This window comes from Somniosus microcephalus, unplaced genomic scaffold (genome assembly GCF_052327205.1).
Source record: "Somniosus microcephalus isolate GS21.2 unplaced genomic scaffold, FLI_Smic_1.0 unresolved_chr8, whole genome shotgun sequence".
NCBI lineage: Eukaryota > Metazoa > Chordata > Chondrichthyes > Squaliformes > Somniosidae > Somniosus > Somniosus microcephalus.
Genome location: NW_028225186.1, coordinates 3317231 through 3324861, shown reverse-complemented (window position 1 = coordinate 3324861; position 7631 = coordinate 3317231). Strand labels below are relative to the sequence as shown.

The 7631-nt window shown below is 46.2% G+C and overlaps 2 non-coding genes across 2 annotated transcripts; both read left to right on the top strand.

Annotated features, from left to right (window-relative positions):
• The first annotated feature begins 1211 nt into the window (after positions 1–1211).
• Positions 1212–1282, top strand: trnag-gcc (transfer RNA glycine (anticodon GCC)). The gene has a single exon. It is a non-coding gene; the product is annotated as a tRNA-Gly (tRNA).
• A 5935-nt stretch (positions 1283–7217) lies between these two features.
• On the top strand, positions 7218–7288 carry trnag-ucc (transfer RNA glycine (anticodon UCC)). The gene has a single exon. It is a non-coding gene; the product is annotated as a tRNA-Gly (tRNA).
• Positions 7289–7631: the final 343 nt, after the last annotated feature.

The window sequence follows — 7631 nt, the reverse complement described above, 5'->3', positions numbered from 1 at the left end:
TTGTACGAAAAGTTTGCCTGGCGTGAAAGTGACCTGAATTTCAAAGCAGCAAGGAGGAAAGACTGCCTTGTTCTGCTTGCTGGCAGGCCGCTTCTCGCAGCTTCCCTGGTGGTCTAGTGGATAGGATTCGGCGCTTTCACCGCCGCGGCTCGGGTTCCATTCCCGGTCAGAGAACCAGTGCGTTTTCTGGCTGTTTGAAATGCCAGCAATCAAAGCACCCGCGCGAAACAATGCTTGCACCTCATCAACCTTTCAATTTTCCACACCGCTGCTGTTAGCCTCAACAGTCAGCAGCGCATCATTCGGTACCGAGGTGCAGCATTCGCTTCCTTGCCTCACAGTGTCAGAACAGTCACGGTTATTATCCGTCTTCCATGTATTATTTTGCCGACTGCATCTCCCTAACAAACTTAGCTGATCACAGCACGGCTATCAGTCAACTCATTGCCAGTGTGAAAAATGCCACATTAGCAACGTGTGCAAGACTCGAATGACAGAGTAACTGGGCCGTGATAACTTATCCTGATATTCATGAGGCCTTAACATTCGCTGCATAAGACAATTCTACCTCTGGTTACCATCCCTCCTGCCATTGGAAAGCGTTTGCCTTTATTTCCTCTATCAAAACCCATTGTAATTTTGCAAGCCTCTATTAAATTTCCTCTTAGCCTCCAGAGGAAAGCAATCCCAGCTTCTCCACACTATCCCTCGGGCCACACTGTAAGACGTCAAACGGGTTCTGTATGTCTGATAGACATATATTTCAGCTACAGGGGAGTCAAAGGTTATGGGGAACGGGCGGCAAAGTTGCGTTGTGTCGAAGATCTCATCAGCCACGAACTTTTTAAATGGCGGGCTCGAGGGGCCGAATGGCCCAATCCTGCTCCTATTTTTTCTTTTGGGGAAGGTTAGTTTCTTAATTATGTAATTTTTGAGCAGCTAAACAACGTTGGAAGGAAACTCCCACGGGACGTAGAAAAGTGCAAAATCTTAGCTCTACCGAGAGCTCATGCACCTGAGAGGTTAACCCTGTGTTTCTCTGTCCACAGATCTTCCAGGACCTTCGAAGTGTTTCCAGCATTTAATCAACAATTCCAGATGCAGTATCTGCTGCATATTGCTTTTTATGTTAACGCAGTGTCCCCGCTTGTATTAACAAAAGTCAAAAATAAATTGTAGCTACCAGAAAATAAAATCGATTAAGTCGGCGTGCATTGGTGGTTCAGGGGTAGAATTCTCGCCTGCCACGCGGGAGACCCGGGTTCGATTCCCGGCCAATGCAGGCTAATTTCTTTAACAATTCATTTCATTGCAAACACATCACATGAGCATAAATAATTTATTAGCTGTACCTGTGCAAGTGGATCAAGGGTATGAATGTTCTGCTCCTGTTCCTGTGCAACAGCTTTGAGGGGCTGAATGGCATCCTGTTCCTGTGTAACAGGCTCGATTCTTACTCTGACAGACATTGCATTGCATTGCTCACGGTCTCGTTGTGAGTATCCCCGCCTGTCACGCGGGAGACCGGGGTGAAATTCCCCGACGGGAAGGAATTTTAACATCCCCAATTTTAAACGTTTTGGCAGCACCTTAAAGCGCTCCTTGGAAAAGATCAACAGCGAAAGATTGAACCTAAAACAATTTTAAACGGTGAGGAACTGCATAAAAACCTCCTGCATCAATTCCTCGTTAGCATAGTGTTCTCCTTCTGTTTGTCTTTTGTGCGGGGCACTGCGGAACGAGAGAGGACAGGGAAATGCAGATAACAGCGGGAGAAAGCACGTCTGATCTTTCAAGTGGACAGCACTGGCACGATTGGCCGAATGGCCTCACACTGTACTGCACGCCTCCATGAATCATATGGATATCTGAGACATACTCACACAAAGTGAGCACACATCTGTGTTCGTGCATATGTTTGAGTCTTTGTCTCAAGCAGTGCATTACTGTTTCCTCTGTATTGTCCTTGATATTTTGGTGCTGATTATTCAATATCCCGACGGCTTTTCTCTGACTGTGTATCTCTGAGAAAAGCACAGAAGCAAATAGATTTCAGGTGGACGCCTACACGCACTTGATGCTGTGGTTTCCTGAACATGTCCTTTGTGATCTCGCCTAAAAAATGTCATCTTGTACGAAAAGTTTGCCTGGCGTGAAAGTGACCTGAATTTCAAAGCAGCAAGGAGGAAAGACTGCCTTGTTCTGCTTGCTGACAGGCCGCTTCTCACAGCTTCCCTGGTGGTCTAGTGGATAGGATTCGGCGCTTTCACCGCCGCGGCCCGTGTTCGATTCCCGGTCAGGGAACCAGTGCGTTTTCTGGCTATTTGAAATGCCAGCAATCAAAGCACCCGCGCGAAACAATGCTTGCACCTCATCAACCTTTCATTTTTCCACACCGCTGCTGTTGCCTCAACATTCAGCAGCGCATCATTCGGTACCGAGGTGCAGCATTCGCTTCCTTGCCTCACAGTGTCAGAACAGTCACGGTTATTATCCGTCTTCCATGTATTATTTTGCCGACTGCATCTCCCTAACAAACTTAGCTGATCACAGCACGGCTATCAGTCAACTCATTGCCAGTGTGAAAAATGCCACATTAGCAACGTGTGCAAGACTCGAATGACAGAGTAACTGGGCCGTGATAACTTATCCTGATATTCATGAGGCCTTAACATTCGCTGCATAAGACAATTCTACCTCTGGTTACCATCCCTCCTGCCATTGGAAAGCGTTTGTCTTTATTTCCTCTATCAAAACCCATTGTAATTTTGCAAGCCTCTATTAAATTTCCTCTTAGCCTCCAGAGGAAAGCAATCCCAGCTTCTCCACACTATCCCTCGGGCCACACTGTAAGACGTCAAACGGGTTCTGTATGTCTGATAGACATATATTTCAGCTACAGGGGAGTCAAAGGTTATGGGGAACGGGCGGCAAAGTTGCGTTGTGTCGAAGATCTCATCAGCCACGAACTTTTTAAGTGGCGGGCTCGAGGGGCCGAATGGCCCAATCCTGCTCCTATTTTTTCTTTTGGGGAAGGTTAGTTTCTTAATTATGTAATTTTTGAGCAGCTAAACAACGTTGGAAGGAAACTCCCACGGGACGTAGAAAAGTGCAAAATCTTAGCTCTACCGAGAGCTCATGCACCTGAGAGGTTAACCCTGTGTTTCTCTGTCCACAGATCTTCCAGGACCTTCGAAGTGTTTCCAGCATTTAATCAACAATTCCAGATGCAGTATCTGCTGCATATTGCTTTTTATGTTAACGCAGTGTCCCCGCTTGTATTAACAAAAGTCAAAAATAAATTGTAGGGACCAGAAAATAGAATCGATTAAGTCGGCGTGCATTGATGGTTCAGGGGTAGAATTCTCGCCTGCCACGCGGGAGACCCGGGTTCGATTCCCGGCCAATGAAGGCTAATTTTTTTAGCAATTCATTTCATAGCAAACACATCACATGAGCATAAATAATTTATTAGCTGTACCTGTGCAAGCGGATCAAGGGTATGAATGTTCTGCTCCTGTTCCTGTGCAACAGCTTTGAGGGGCTGTAATGGCATCCTGTTCCTGTGTAACAGGCTCGATTCTTACTCTGACAGACATTGCATTGCTCACTTCCTCGTTCGTCTCGTTGTGAGTATCCCCGCCTGTCACGCGGGAGACCAGGGTGAAATTCCCCGACGTGAAGGAATTTTAACATCCCCAATTTTAAACGTTTTGGCAGCACCTTAAAGCGCTCCTTGGAAAAGATCAACAGCGAAAGATTGAACCTAAAACAATTTTAAACGGTGAGGAACTGTATAAAAAGCTCCTGCATCAATTCCTCGTTAGCATAGTGTTCTCCTTCTGTTTGTCTTTTGTGCGGGGCACTGCGGAACGAGAGAGGACAGGGAAATGCAGATAACAGCAGGAGAAAGCACGTCTGATCTTTCAAGGGGACAGCACTGGCACGATTGGCCGAATGGCCTCATACTGTACTGCAAGCTTCCATGAATCATATGGATATCTGAGACATACCCACACAAAGTGAGCACACATCTGTGTTCGTGTATGTGTTTGAGTCTTTGTCTCAATCAGTGCATTACTATTTCCTCTGTGTTGTCCTTGATATGTTGGTGCTGATTATTCAATATCCCGACGACTTTTCTCTGACTGTGTATCACTGAGAAAAGCACAGAAGCAAATAGATTTCAGGTGGACGCCTACCCGCAATTGATGCTGTGGTTTCTTGAACATGTCGTTTGTGATCTCGCCTAAAAAATGACATCTTGTACGAAAAGTTTGCCTGGCGCGATAGTGACCTGAATTTCAAAGCAGCAAGGAGGAAAGACTGCATTGTTCTGCTTGCTGGCAGGATGCTTTCCGCAGCTTCCTTGGTGGTCTAGTGGTTAGGATTCGGCGCTTTCACCTCCGCGGCCCAGGTTCGATTCCCGGTCAGGGAACCAGTGCTTTTTCTGGCTGTTTGAAATGCCAGCAATCAAAGCACCCGCGCGAAACAATGCTTGCACCTCATCAACCTTTCAACTTTCCACGCTGCTGTTGCCTCAACAGTCAGCAGCGCAACATTCGGTACCGAGGTGCAACATTCACTTCCTTGCCTTCTGTAAAATGCCTGCTGTTTCAAAGTCAGCAGTAAATGACATTGGGAACAAGACACCTTAAATGCACACATTTATGTGTACCTCACAGTGTCAGAACAGTCACGGTTATTATCCGCCTTCCATGTATTATTTTGCCGACTGCATCTCCCTAACAAAGTTAGCTGATCACAGCACGGCTATCAGTCAACTCATTGCCAGTGTGAAGAATGCCACATTAGCTACGTGTGCAAGACTGGAATGACAGAGTACCTGGGCCGTGATAACTTATCCTGATATTCATGAGGCCTTAACATTCGCTGCATAAGACAATTCTACCTCTGGTTACCATCCCTCCTGCCATTGGAAAGCGGTTGTCTTTATTTCCTCTATCAAAAGCCATTGTAATTTTGCAAGCCTTTATTACATTTCCTCTTAGCCTCCAGAGGAAAGCAATTCCAGCTTGTCCACACCATCAACATAACTGAAGTCGCTTGTCCCTCGGGCCACACTGTAAGACGTCAAACGAGTTCTGTATGTCGGGGAGTCAAGGGTTATGGGGAGCGGGCGGAAAAGTTGCGTTGTGTCGAAGATCTCATCAGCCACGAACTTATTAAATGGCGGGTTTCTCGGGACTGAATGGCATCATGTTCCTGTATAACAGGCTCGATTCTTACTCTGACAGACATTACATTGCTCACTTCCTCGTTAGTATAGTTGTGAGTATCCCCACCTGTCACGCGGGAGACCGGGGTGAAATTCCCCGACGGGGAGGAATTTTAACATCCCCAATTTTAAACCTTTGGGCAGCACCTTAACGTGCTCCTTGGAAAAGATCAACAGCGAAAAATTGAACCTAAAATAAATTTAAACGGTGAGGAACTGTATAAAAAGCTCCTGCATCAATTCCTCGCTAGCATAGTGTTCTCCTTCTGTTTGTCTTTTGTGCGGGGCACTGCGGAACGAGAGAGGACAGGGAAATGCAGATAACAGCAGGAGAAAGCACGTCTGATCTTTCAAGGGGACAGCACTGGCACGATTGGCCGAATGGCCTCATACTGTACTGCAAGCTTCCATGAATCATATGGATATCTGAGACATACCCACACAAAGTGAGCACACATCTGTGTTCGTGTATGTGTTTGAGTCTTTGTCTCAAGCAGTGCATTACTATTTCCTCTGTGTTGTCCTTGATATTTTGGTGCTGATTATTCAATATCCCGACGACTTTTCTCTGACTGTGTATCACTGAGAAAAGCACAGAAGCAAATAGATTTCAGGTGGACGCCTACCCGCAATTGATGCTGTGGTTTCTTGAACATGTCGTTTGTGATCTCGCCTAAAAAATGACATCTTGTACGAAAAGTTTGCCTCGCGCGATAGTGACCTGAATTTCAAAGCAGCAAGGAGGAAAGACTGCATTGTTCTGCTTGCTGGCAGGATGCTTTCCGCAGCTTCCCTGGTGGTCTAGTGGTTAGGGTTCGGCGCTTTCACCGCTGCGGCCCGGGTTCGATTCCCGGTCAGGGAACCAGTGCTTTTTCTGGCTGTTTGAAATGCCAGCAATCAAAGCACCCGCGCGAAACAATGCTTGCACCTCATCAACCTTTCAACTTTCCACGCTGCTGTTCCCTCAACAGTCAGCAGCGCAACATTCGGTACCGAGGTGCAACATTCACTTCCTTGCCTTCTGTAAAATGCCTGCTGTTTCAAAGTCAGCAGGAAATGACATTGGGAACAAGACACCTTAAATGCCCACATTTATGTGTACCTCACAGTGTCAGAACAGTCACGGTTATTATCCACCTTCCATGTATTATTTTGCCGACTGCATCTCCCGAACAAAGTTAGCTGATCACAGCACGGCTATCAGTCAACTCATTGCCAGTGTGAAGAATGCCACATTAGCTACGTGTGCAAGACTCGAATGACAGAGTACCTGGGCCGTGATAAATTATCCTGATATTCATGAGGCCTTAACATTCGCTGCATAAGACAATTCTACCTCTGGTTACCATCCCTCCTGCCATTGGAAAGCGGTTGTCTTTATATCCTCTATCAAAAGCCATTGTAATTTTGCAAGCCTTTATTAAATTTCCTCTTAGCCTCCAGAGGAAAGCAATTCCAGCTTGTCCACACCATCAACATAACTGAAGTCGCTTGTCCCTCGGGCCACACTGTAAGACGTCAAACGAGTTCTGTATGTCGGGGAGTCAAGGGTTATGGGGAGCGAGCGGAAAAGTTGCGTTGTGTCGAAGATCTCATCAGCCACGAAATTATTAAATGGCGGGGCTCGAGGGGCCGAATGGCCCAATCCTGCTCCTATTTATTCTTTTGGGGAAGGTTAGTTTCTTAATTATGTAATTTTTGAGCAGCTAAACAACGTTGGAAGGAAACTCCCACGGCACCTAGAAAAGTGCAAAATGTTAGCTCTGCCGTGAGCTCATGCACCTGAGAGGTTAACCCTGTAATTCTCTGTCCACAGATCTTCCAGGACCTTCGAAGTGTTTCCAGCATTAAGTCAACAATTCCAGATGCAGTATCTGCTGCATTTAGCTTTTTATGTTGAAGCAGTGTTCCCGCTTGTATTAACAAAAGCCAAAAATAAATTGTAGCTACCAGAAAATGGAATTTGTTAACTCGGCGTGCATTGGTGGTTCAGGGGTAGAATTCTCGCCTTCCACGTGGGTGACCCGGGTTCGATTCCCGGCCAATGCAGGTTAACATTTTAAACAATTCATTTCATAGCAAACACATCACTTGAGCATAAATAATATATTAGCTGTTTATCTGCAACTGGATCAAGGGTATGAATGTTCTGCTCCTGTTCCTGTGCAACAGCTTTCTCGGGGCTGAATGGCATCCTGTTCCTATGTAACAGGCTCGATTCTTCCTCTGACAGACATTACATTGCTCACTTCCTCGTTAGTATCGTTGTGAGTATCCCCACCTGTCACGTGGGAGACCGGGGTGAAATTCCCCGACGGGGAGGAATTTTAACATCCGCAATTTTAAAACTTTGGGCAGCACCTTGACGTGCTCCTTGGAAAAGATCAACAGC